General features: G+C 43.4%; 1 long non-coding RNA gene across 1 annotated transcript; it reads left to right on the forward strand.

Annotated features, from left to right (window-relative positions):
• Nucleotides 1-6415, forward strand: LOC122179041. The gene is made up of 4 exons (XR_006178509.1): nucleotides 1-192; nucleotides 294-1409; nucleotides 1502-1680; nucleotides 5031-6415. It is a non-coding gene; the product is annotated as an uncharacterized LOC122179041 (long non-coding RNA).
• The last annotated feature ends 6567 nt before the right edge of the window (nucleotides 6416-12982 follow it).

Raw genomic sequence — 12982 nt, forward strand, 5'->3', positions numbered from 1 at the left:
GCATGTGGAATATGAAATGTTAACCTTCTGTGATTTTTTTTTTCCAGTAAAACCCCTCATATGCATTTCTACCTTCTAAAGATGCAGCATATGAAGAGAAATTTGAACAGCAGCACTGTCAGCTGGTGCTGTCCCTCTTCCCCTTCCCTTGGATGAGAGTTGACGCAGGAACATCAGAAGTTTTGGCTTTGTGTAAGTAACTTCATAACAGCCTTGAATAAGCAGTGCTATATAGGAAAACTTGCAGAATCCTTCTCTGCAGGGGACCTACAGCTATTTTTTAAACATTGCAGGAAGAGAGAACCTAGAATAATCCTAGTCCCACCTTCCACAGACTGAATGGGATTTTGGCCAGTGAGAAAGTGTTACAAGGAAGGAAATGGAATGAACTAAAGTGAACTTCCTGAGGAGAACCACAGGGACTGGACAAGTTAGGTGAAGATGGCAAAGATCAATGTCCTGAAGAACAAGAAGCCATATCCTGTCCACTGCTGATAATCTCCTGTTCTCAAAGAAGATTGAGTCATTCATGTTAAAGAAAATACTAAAACATAACTCAGGTCTAAATCACTCGATCCTCTGCTTTCTAAGAAGTTAAATTCTGGGTCCTCATTTCTGTTCTCTGATACAAACATTTTGATAACATCTGATCTTTATAATCAGTTTCATATTACACAGTCGTCACTGTTAGTTCTCCATTTGCTTCTCTTTTTGTTTATTGAGTGAGAACTCTTTTATGGGCTTCCAGTGTAATCTTCATGGCAGCAATTGATGTTTAATGAATTTTCAAGTCTGCTCTATTTTCTCCATTCCTCTCTGTTAGCCTTTACTGCTTCTTTATACCAAGGTGTCTAAAATTGATAGTCAGTATTTTATTTTGACAACTTTTCTCAGCTTTTATGGCTGCCAGGTTCCAAACAGGTATGGTCTTTCAGTGTGCAGCTTGTAGTCAGATGGGAGATAGAAAAGTACTTTGCCTTTCTCAGACATAGCAGTGCCAAAACTCACATAAATTAATGTGCAAATAGTATAAGTATATATATATATGTATATATATATATATATATATATATATATTCCAGCCTATGAGCAGGAAGGTATTTACACTTCATGGTAGATTACAGAAGACTGTGCACTTGCTTTAACAATATGCTCTCTACACAGTTCCAACTGTACAATTATGATTAGCAGCTCTCCTTCCCAGGCAGAATTTGCATTACTCAGCAGCAACACCTGGCTCCAGGGAATTCTGATGCTGGGTCTCAGGGTGTGGGGGTTAAATTTGTCTTCTTCAGAGTAGATCCTAGGGAGGAAGCTGAGTGAGAACCGCACTGGATAAGAGAGGCTCCTGGGTTAAGAGGAACAACCAGCTGAACCAATATAGCATCATGGGAAGGAGAGGGGAGCAGGTTGGTAGAACCAGCTTGGTCCCATTGCTGAGCATGAAACCCATGTCTTCGTGTACTTCCAGCATGCTGTAACCACAATCTGCTCACTGCAGTCCCATGCAGGTACCAGCACTGTGCCCCGGGACCCTGAGGAGAAGGGAAGCTGTTGGTGGTGTTGTCTCCCTGCAGCCAAGCAACAGCCCAACACTTCGGCCACCAGCAAGAGCCAAAGGCAGCATGTCTCTTACATTGGAATGCTCCCAGGGCAGTGCCAAAGTCCCCATCTCTGGAGGTAACTGAAATATATGGACTTGTCACTAAAGGACATGTTTTAGTGATGGGACTTCGTAAGTTAGGCTGATCGTCGGACTAGGTGACCTCAAAGGTCTTATCCAGACAGTTCTGTGATTTTTTTCTATCAATAGGGAAAATTGATGGATGAGGGGAAGAGGTGACTACACCAGCAGATTCAGATTTAACCCATCTGATGCCTTTGCTGTAATTCATTTTGGCCACATCCACAGGCATACATTTCAAACTGTAATTGCCTACACACCAAAGGTTGTAATCAAACTGGACTTTGCTCCTTTAACTATTGACATTTCATTGTGTCTCATTGCAAGCAATGAGGAGTAGCTTAGCTTTGGGACTGTTTTTCAGGGAAGTATGCTTGTCACGGGGGCACAGAACAACCTAGCTTAATTTCACTGAAGACAAAGAAAAATGAAGGTAGCACCACAGAGAGTACTTTGTTGCAGAGCACCCTGAGAAGAGTGATGAGAGTTTGGTGCCTGTCTCCTCTTTATGCCCTTAGAAATCTCCCTCAGCACATTCTGCTTATTTGCCTGTTTCTGTTCTTTGTCTCTGCAATATATCAAAGCTCAGCAAATACCAGAAAATGTAACTTCAGAAAGTGGGGAGTGTAATGGGCTAGTAAAGCTCCAAAACAAAGTTCCCCTTTCATATGGTGGAGCAGATGGTGACATCTGTGGCAATACATTTCTTTTTCTTCCAGCCTCAGCTATTGTCAGAGCTGGTGAGGAAGTTTTGTATCTGGGCTGATAGCTTGCCATAAACATAGGCAAAGCTATGATAAAATTATTTGCTAAGGGGATCAGAAATTATCTGCACTATTAAACTGTTCTTCAGTTTTTCTACCAGGTGCTGAGCTTACCAATTGTTGAATATTTCTTGAAGAATCATTCTTTTTTCCAGATGCTACGTAAAATTAAGAAAATTGCCAGAATACCTCAGATGAGTGGCCTGATAACCAAAAAACAATTGCTCTCAGTTAAAAATAACAACAAAAGCAGTGAGACAAAACATTATGCCTTCCTTTGACTCACTTGAGCAAAGAGAGAAGTAACTATTACTGGGGCTACCAGCAGGACCCAGTGTAAAGACCAGTGTAAGAAAAATGAGACCTCTCGTCTTATTTTGTCTGTGTGAATATTCTGCTGTGTGGCTCAAGCAATGTTTTGTTCTCTCTTCCTGTAAATGGCTTTTCCCTCCATTGTAAAGCACCTGGAGGTCTCATCATGATTCCTGTTTAAGAACTAAAAATTAAGTAAAGTTAGTTATGGGAAAATGAGACAATTCCATTGCAACCCTTTTCAGATATGATAAATAGATAATGCAGCTACAAAATTCATATCATTAAAATCAGTGAAAGCCAGAAGACCAAAAGTAATAATGCCCTTCAGATATGTTATTTATTGCTTGCTGTTGCCACTTCGCTGTGTAATACCAAGGCAGAAAGCAAACTGTTGTGTTTGGCTCTGTGAAGGCTGTTGCAAGAAGCCATAACTTGTTCCCCTTGTAGTCTGAGCCAAGCTACAAGCTGTGTAGCTTAGTTAGCAGGGCACTTTGCTTAAGCAGTCTTTGCTGGTTATGTCATCTCAAAATTGTTGTTCATAGCCAAAGGGCTTCCAGGTAGGACTAGGCTTGTACTACATGGCTGGCAACATGGCTAGAGCTCACTTAATCCTGTTTTTCTGCCTTTCCAAAATACATCTGAGGCCCGTCCCTACCTAAATGTCAGTCTATGGAGTGGAAAGGTAGTGGGAGTCAGGAGTCAGGCACTGAAGAGAGCAGGAAGTGGTGCTGGCTGCTGAAAGTCAGAAAGTTGTGGGAAAAGTAAAGGGCTCGTGAGATTGAAGGAAAAGATCCATTGTGGACAAGGGGCAGGCAGACCCAGGGCTGACCTTTAAGGACACCTTCACTAGTTTGAGTGCCTCTTACCTGTGCAGAGAGAGACTTTTTGCCTGCCAGTAATCTACTGAATGTGAGCACAGAGGGGTGGAAACACAACAAAAAAGTAAGGGAAAGACATAGCATGCAGATGGTAGGGCAGAACAAGGAGAACTGGATTGTCAGAATGAAAATTCACTGACAGTGATGATACTTCCTAAAAGGCATGGGTATCCTTGACTTAATGGGCAAGGATAAGGAGACAAACACTGTTCACTATAGCAAGTCTTCCTCCATTGCAATGGCACTGCAAGAGAAAAATGGCCTTGTCATGTTACTTCATGGCTATTGCCAGGTCATTTTTATATCGTCTTCCAAACTGAGAAATTAGATTCCCAGGAAGTGCTGAACCCAGGATAATGGCAGGGAAGTAGACATAAAGGCTTTTGGGATAATGGAAATTAATCCTCAGTGAAAAAAAAAGCAGCCTGGGGAAAATGAGGAAAATGATTGTCTCTTTGATTTTCCCCCATTCCCTTCCCTTGCTTATCTCATAATGTATTTGTTTCACTGTGCTGATACCAAGTGGTAGGAGCGCAGGGGATAGAAAAGGAACATGTTAGGATGTTTCAGTAGAATGACAAGGAGCTAGAAATTAATTCAAAGGAGGAGGAAATAGAGCAGGAATGAATAAAGAGGAACATATTTTAAGTATTAATTTTCCTCTTCCAGGCAAATTGAGGAATGATAGTTTGAAGGAGAGAAAAGACATGGGAGAGAAAAGAAAACTGTGTGCACTGTCTCATGCTTCACCACTAGAAGGGGAGGAGGGAGGGTCCAGCAGAGGCCCTGCAGGCTGGTGTAGTTGGAAGAAGACCTTTCCATTTCTTGTTGTCCAGCTGGCTTGTTGCAAACTGGTGCTTGCTAGTCCCGTGATATCTTTGATAGCATGTCTGATGTACTAATGAGGAGAAGCTGAAGATATATTTGGTAGCATGTCTGATGTACTAATGATGAGAAGCTCCATTCACCATTCAAAAGAGGGATTAGGACTCACATCACCATTCCAGCTTGTCACTCACCAAGGAATTAAAACCTTCTTTGAAAGTGGAATTTACTGACCCCACGGGAGAGCCTCAGGCTAAGGAAATGATGCTTTAAACATGAGATCACTGAAATAAAATAATGCATTAGCTAGAGAGCTTTTAGCTTTCCAAGCTGTGGCAGAAAGCCACTGGGCAACATTACATACAGGCATCTGATTCGTACTCCAGCCAGATCATCACAAATGTTGTTGTTGTTTCATCCACTGAAGAAACAGTGAAGATCTGCAGAGATTCCAGGAGGTGATAGCTTTTAAGAGTTTTAATGTCTAGTATGGAAGAGGTTTTGATGTGCATCTTTCCTAATGGAGGCAAATATCTATTTACTGTCTTGTTTTTTCACCAACAGCTGGCCATGTTGACCAGAATGCTTCAGTGTCTGTAGAGAAAAGCAACTGGAACGTCATGAACCAACTTTCTCATGAGGGAGGACTCTGAGCCTCCCAAGAGTGAAGCTTGAGTTTTCATGTGGTCACAGAGACTGACGAAATCTCTGCTCTGGATGAATTAAACTGGATCTGAGCTCCCCTAAGGGTGAGAACCACTGGGTGCCCTATATGTCATGCCTGCAGATCAGCCGTCAGAGGGCAGCTCCCTGGATGCACAGTGCAACAGACACATCTCTAAGGACTGAAAGAGTACACAGCTCCTACATGGAGGCAGACTCAGGCTAGCAAGAGCCAGAGGCTCATTAAAACAGCCAAGACTGTTTTGCCTTCTTTTTCTGTGGAGAAAGAAGGATGTGGTAGCAAAGTTCTTGAAGCTGAATTCCCTACTCCCTCATACATGTCCAGGACAAGGAATTTTTTCTTCCTGTTTTGATTCTGCTTGTTTATTTGTGTGTCTCTTTTGTTGTGTGCAACAAAAAATGTGTGTTTTTTGTTGCACATGTTCAGGCACTCATGTGTAGAGGTATTTGTCTGATCTCATACCAGAGATGGATCATGGGACCACAACGACCAATAAAACTGTCATGTGGGTCCTGGGAAGGTGGGTCAGGTGGGTCCTGGTGTGCAGATAAATGAATGCTTGAAGGGCTTAGATGCAACACATCACTTTTGTGAGACTGAATTTCAAAGAAGCTAAGTGAAACCAAATTATATACTTCCACTTAGTTTAATACCACCCCCTAGTGTCACACGTTGTATTTTTCCACGCTGGTCCTGGTTTGCCTCTGCCTCTGAATAGTATGACCTTGAAGATGCAGTAGCCATACTACTGATCATGCTTTCAGGAAAGTGACAAAACAAGTCTGCTTTTTAGAAGTAGATTTGTTGCCAAGACATCAGACTTCAAATGTTTCTCCCAGGGAGTTTAGAAAGCTTTCAAGCTCCTTTCTTTTATCTATGCCTGGGAGAGAAGCCTTGGGATACAGTTCCTTCTTCTGTTAGTGAGCATGAAGTACCCTGTTTGTTGCGAAGATTTCAACTCCTGATGACTTGTTTGCAGTAGACTGATCAGAAAAGACAGTTTATTCTTGAAATAAGACCAAACAGATACCTTGAATATTTATAAGTCACCATGATTGGACAACATTTTCCTGAAAGCCATGAAGGAATTTAAATGTGAAACTGTGAACTGCTGGCCAAGCTGTATAACCTGTCATTAATGTATCTGTGCCAGAGCCCTTGTGGATTGCCAGTGTAACTCCCACTATGAAAAATAAGTGGGGAATCTGATTTCCTTCTGTGGCAAGACAGTGGTGCCTATAATAAACAGTAAGATTGACAAGTATGTGAAAACCATCTGTTGAGAAAGAGTTAATATGGCTTCTGTAAAGGGAAATTTTGGCCATGCTGGGTTCTGGAAGGGTGGGGTTCTGGAATGATGTTAATATGCATGTGGCTAGGCAAAATAATACATTCAGACCTCCAAAGACCCCTTGACAAAGTTCCTCACTGAGAGTAAGTAAAGGAACTAAATTACTGCAGTTAGAGGAAAGATCATGTTGTGGAATGAAAGATGAGCAAAGGATAGGTCGCATTTGGTACTTTTCAGGATGAAGAAGGGTGAACTATGAGCATATCCCAGGGGTTGCTGCTGGGACTAGTTTCATTCAGCGTGTTTATGGATAAACTGGAGAAGCAAGTAAACAGTGAAATCAAGTCTAAGGCTGATACTGACTTACTTTGGGTGCAGAAATACCGTTCTGATGGCAAAGGACTTTAGGAGAGTCACACGAAACCAAGAGGCTGAGCAGAAAACTCTCAGAGGAACTTCACTATAAATAGTAATAAAAAATTAAGCAATCAAAAACTTAGTAAATCTAAGCAAGTTTATATTCTCATTCAGAGAAAATATTTCTCATCTAGAGAAAGTAAACTAACCCATGCTTACATGATGCTGATCTCAGAACTCAGATCTGCAGTTTCAAATTAGGAAGGAGATCTTGGAATTCACATTTACTACCCTTCTGGCAACAGCCACAAGAAATGTTGGGCATATTGATAATAGTAACTAAAATTAGACAGAGGATGCCATTTTAGTTCTAGATAAAATCTCTGTGCAATCTGATGTGGAGCTCTGGGGACTGCTCTGGTCTCTATATTTCAAGAAAGACATGATGAAATTACAGAAGGTACAGAGAAGGGCAGCAGAGATCAGTCATGCAGTAGTTGCTTTATGAGGGATTATTGGAAAACTCTTCTTTTGGAGAGATGGTAAAGTTGAGAGAAGATATGACTGACATTTATAAAATCATGAAGATGATGGACAAGATGAATCTGTCTTTCACAAAGAAGTTCTGCAATGTGACAATCTAGAGGATTCACAGTGAATTTAGTATCAGAGGAATTAGAACAAACAAGGGAAGTATTTCTTTACATAGTATTGAGTAAATGTGTGGAACTTGATGCCACAGGAGAGATTGTAGAGGCCAATGCTATCAGTGGGTTCAAAAGAGGGATGAAATTAATTTATGATATTTAAAGAACTGGACTGGGTTTCACCCTCCAGCTTCCATAACACAAGACTTTTAGATGTTGGAAGATTACTAGGAAAATAGACTGCAGATAGTGGGTAGGCATGTGCTTTTAAACATTATCTATTACTACTGTTGTTGGAGGAAAAGATTGGGCTAAATGGGCCATTTTATTGAAGGGCACATTTCTTACTCTCCTGATTACTTTCAGACCTGGGATGCTGAAGATCGATTCAATGTGGCTACAGCTCTTGAGAGATAATTTCCTCCTGATTAAGCAAGGTGGAGCAAACTGCCATTATCAGACTGCCATTACCAGACTGCCTTTCCTCCAAAAGTCTGAGAAAAGTTGGAGAAATTCCTGAGCTTCCCTCAGATAATAAAGAAGTATTTTCTAAAAGATTTTCTTGCTGCCCACTGCTGTGTTACCATATTGAAGACAAAGCATTCACAGGTGGCCTTTTAAGAGAAAGAACAAGCAATCCAAGATGCTGCAGTTTAGTGTTGGTCTTCTCTCCATCTCTGGAGACCTTCTGTTCCCTAAGCGCTCTGATCTACCCACCAGGAAAGCTCCCTCCTATCTCCTTGACCCTTCTGAAAGATGTCACCCTGGCAGGGAGAGATTGCAAAGATGAAAAACCAGCCTAGGACAGAGAACCACTCACCAGACATTCAAATAGCAAGTGTGGGGCTGTTCTGGGAGAAATGGTAATGTCACCACAGAATTTTGTTAGGAGAATGAATGAGGACAGCTGAGCCAGATCAGAATAAAAGACCACTTAACTAAATTTCCTGGCTGTGAGACTTTCCAGTGGCAAATTCCTTGTGGAAGATATAAGAGCACGGAAGTATGAGGTCAATCCCTTCAAATATTCTTTTAGCTTCGAACAGCCTGAGAGACAGATGTCGAATCTTTGCATTTAATTGTGTTCTTCCTCTGCAGTATCCCTGTCCAGTTATTTTATGAAACCACATAAATGCTTTTTACTCACACTCCCCTGAGGCAAGGTATCCAAAGGATAAAGGCACACTGCGTGAAGAAGCTTTGTACTTTTTTTTCACCTTCTCTTGTTCTGATATCTTATCTTTCAAAAAGATAGTGAGCATTAATTTATTTTTATCTCTTTTATTCCATTCGGTTTTTATAATACCTATTTATTATATCTACTACATCTTCCCTCACCTGCCATCTCTTCTCCAGAGGAGGCACTGTTACAGGCAGTTGGAAGCCTGTGTCACTGGGTGTCTTTCAGAGAAATTTGGAGAAAAATAAAGTGGGCCTAGAGCGGACAATGGGAAGCAGTTGGCTTCAGAAGGGACCTCCCCACATCATCATAGAATCATAGAATCATTAAGGTTGGAGAAGACCTCTAAGATCATCTGGTCCTATTACCACCAATATTGCCCTTAAAACCATGTCCCTAAGAATGACATCTACATGTTTCTTGAACGCTTCCAGGGATGGTGACTTTACCACCTCCCTGGACAGCTTGCTGTCAGCCAGCAGCAGAGCCTAGCTGACCAGCGTGTCCCAGCTGTGTGGCCATGAGTGCTCCCAGCCCCTCAGCTACCCAGACCTGTCAGAAAGTAAGCATTTGTTGCTGACACTCACTCCATTGGGACTATCTCCTTCCCTTCTGACACATGGACTGCCTGCCTGGCAGTCCTGAACTGTGTCTAACACTGGTTAGCAGCATGGAGACTGACTCTGGCCTATGGATCAACTTTTCAGCTGGACCTTGGACTTGCTTGTCACTACAATCTTTCCTGATGACTTGGTCTCGCTGCTGAACCTGGCTCCAATCACTGTGTCTGCCCTGCTCATATTGCATGGACACTGTTGTTGGACAGGCCCTGTTTGCCAAGCCCCTGTACTACCAGCCTTGTTATCTCTCTCATCTCCTGTTATCTTTCTCATCTCCTGTTATTTAAGGACTAGATGGCTCCCTCTCCATGCTCAGAGAGAAGAAAGATTTCCCATCAAAGTGCAGCATTTCTATACCACCATTCAAGTCCTACTCCTCTGCAAGTCCAGTCTTTTCTCCTGCGAAGACTCCCCATAATCTTTCCCTCTCAAGGATGTCTCTAAGTTGTCTGTACCCAGCCAACTCATCCTGCTCTGATGGCATCTTCACCATGCTGGCAGTGGTGAAAAGAACAGCTCGAAGAGAGGAGGCTGGAATGGAACAGGGCAGGGTGCTGTCAGGCGGACATGGTGGTCAATGGGTAACCAGAGGCCATGGATGCTGGAGAGCATGATTGAGAAGCACCTGTGGAGAGTGGGGCCCGAGCTCAGTGAGAGGCTGTTGTGCTAGCTGGCAGGCGAGGTGGGACATTATGCTGTGCTGTCAGGAAGGTGGCCAGCAGATTCCTCAGCGATGGGGTAGCGCTGAATGACCTCATAGCACAAATGGTCTGTGCAGCTGGTGGATGATTTTGAGCACCCTGCGTGTGCCGAGGAGAGCTCAGGGCCCCAGCTCTGTGTTCACAAGGCAGCCTGCTCCTTGTAACCCCCTTGCCTGCCTACTGGGGCTGGAGGGGTGGAAGAGTTGGAAGCTCATAAATTTATTAATAGAAGAAGGTGTAGGAAGGCAATGGGGAAAATCAAAGAGCTATTCACACTCCAGCATCAGGTGCTAAGCTGGTTTTGAAAAGATGTGAAAAAACTGCATGCTGGTTGCTCTGAAAGCTGTCATCAATGATGTTCTGTGAAAAGGTTTATTGTCAGTATGAACATCTATAGATAATATGGGTATTGCCATAAACTTCAAAATAAAGAGAGCAGTCCTGGTAAAAGGAGCTTGATGTTCATATTTATCAGTCTTCTCTCTCATGTGGCCCTGCTGATAAGCCTCTATACTTGTGTGTTGCCAAAGAGTGCTGCCTTGGATTCAAATGCTCATCAAATCTTGTCACACTATGTGCTCTTGGTAGCTTTGATAGTACAGAAGGGGAACTGAAGATCCATGTGGGGTCAGGTAACTCTGAAATGAGAGTACATACCCCACTACCTAATGCAAAGGGAGCATTCACACTAGCGCCAATACCAGAGAAACTGAGTATCCTGTTGGTGATGTGTTGGAGCAGCCAATTCCCTCAGTAGCTCTTTTCATACTTGCTGAAGCCTGTGGAGTTATCTGTGAAGGGGCAGTGATGTTGTCTGAGCACTCACTGATAGGAATTCAATCCTGAGGCTTTGAAGTTGCATACAGTGTGTACTTTGAAGTTCTGCTGCTATTCCGATGAAGGTGAAAGGGGCTGCAGTGTATATGCCAGTGAAGAGGAACAAGGAAGAAGTCAGAAGAAGTTACTACAACATCTCTGTGACTCTAGCTGCCATATCTGGCTTTTGGGAATGTTCATATTCCATTGTTTTTCTGCATGCTGCCCCTTCTGAGCCACACATACAAGGGAAAGAATATTTACCATGCTGGTAAACCCAACAACAATTCAGAGGCAAAGAAGGAGACATTTTTGTGATGTTTTCAGACAACATTGGTCAACCATAGTATTTGTGTGCGTCACAAAGCACAAACACATCGTAAAGGAGTTTTTGCAGTAGAAAATATTAAACCATCTGAACAGCAGAGCCATTAATACCCACTTGTAAATCCTTCCTTCTTCCATATTTCCTCTTCCATTCACCTTCACTGTTTTTTTTTTTTCGTTTTTTTTTCTTTCTGAGGACTGTGCAGATGAGTCCCTTTTTCAGTTTTTCCTTGTAACTCTGTCTTCAATCAAATCCTCAGAGACACTTTTCAGTTTGACTTCTGACTTGTATCTCAATTGGAGGCAATGGTCTTATTCTGTTCCCCATATAGATAGATTCCTTGTTCCTGTGGAACTGTGGTTTCACTATCATATTTATTCCAGAGCTGAATCCTTAGACATTGAATAATTTTCTCTTATATATTTCCACCAGCCCAATAGTAATGTTCCTGGCTGTAGGAACACTGAAGGCCTTTTCCAATCACTATACCATCCTCCAAGCCTGAGTGAGAAGGGGCAGCCTTGAGTGGCACAAGACCTTTAGGCCATGCATCATTTCCCACTTCTTCATCCAGAAGCATGATGACAGCTGGGAGTCTGGCTATGCTACTCCTCTTACCCTTAGATTTCTTTCACCATCAGAGCTAGGTGACAGCAGCCTGGCTCTTCACCAGTCTGTGATGACATTCCAGTGCATCTTACCTTGCTGCCCACAGGCCAACTAGAGCCTGTACTGACAAGTCCTTCCCTCCCTTCAGAAAGCAGACATAAGATTCAGCCCTGTCCTCTGTTAGACTTCATTTTTCACCTCTGCCCTCTTTCTGCGTTCCTCACTACATTGTGTCCCCACAGTGGGTATGGAGGCTCATTGGGGCAGCTTAAGCCTTTCAGGTCCCTTACATGGTCCCAGCTCCAGAGAACATGGAGGCCAGCACTGTGACACTCCTGTGCCACAGCCACAGCTGCATTCATCACTGCTGCAGATACGCAAACTGATGGATCTCCTAGAGTGTGAAACTCAGTGCTCTGCAGCTGGTATCTAAGACCTGCATGGTGTCCATACCCACAGGAGTTTCTTTCTTGTCCTTGCTCAAGTAGAAGAAAGAGAACTTTAAGGTTGGAGATGAGCCCTGCGGACAGGGATCTGGGGTTTCTGGCTGGCAGTAAGCTGAATATGAGGCAGCAGTGTGCCCTGGCAGACCAAAAGGCCAACTGTACCCTGCGGTGCACCAGGCTCAGAACTGCCAGTGGGTGAGGGGAGACGTTGTCTCTCTGTGCTGTGCAGCCTCACCTCCAGTACCGCGTGTGGGTTGGGTGCCACAGTACAAGAAGGACTTAAAACTATTAGAGAGCACCCAAAGGAGGGCTATGAGGATGGTGAATTGGTGAATTGTTTAGACAGCAAGATGTATGAGGAGTGGCAGAGGTCCCTTGTTTGTTCAACCCAGAGCAGAGAAGATAAGGAGCTGAGGGGAGGCCTGATGGCGACTGCAGCTCCTCACAGGGAGCGGAGGAGCAGCGCTGAGCTCTGCTCTGTGTGACAGCGACAGGAACGGCATGGAGCTGCATCAGAGAAGGGGCAGCTGGGGGGGACAGGGTTTGCATCAGAGGGCGGTGGGCATGGAACGGGCCCCAGGTGCAGGAGTTTAACAAGTGTTTAAATAGCACTCTCAGACACAGGGTTTGGGCAGTCCTGCTGTGGAGCCAGGAGTGGGATTCAAGTTCCTGTGGATCCCTTCCAACTCAGGATGGTCTATAGTTCCACAAATACCAGCTAGGTGGAAGAACTGAACATAGATGGAACTCCTACAAGCCATTGTAGTTACCATTAATAATTTCACCTTCTCTGTAACTCTCTGTAGTACTGGTCCGTGTGAGGAACCTGTGTCATA

Source organism: Lagopus leucura, unplaced genomic scaffold (assembly GCF_019238085.1).
Source record: "Lagopus leucura isolate 7727_CA_CO unplaced genomic scaffold, USGS_WTPT01 Super-Scaffold_100002, whole genome shotgun sequence".
Lineage (NCBI taxonomy): Eukaryota > Metazoa > Chordata > Aves > Galliformes > Phasianidae > Lagopus > Lagopus leucura.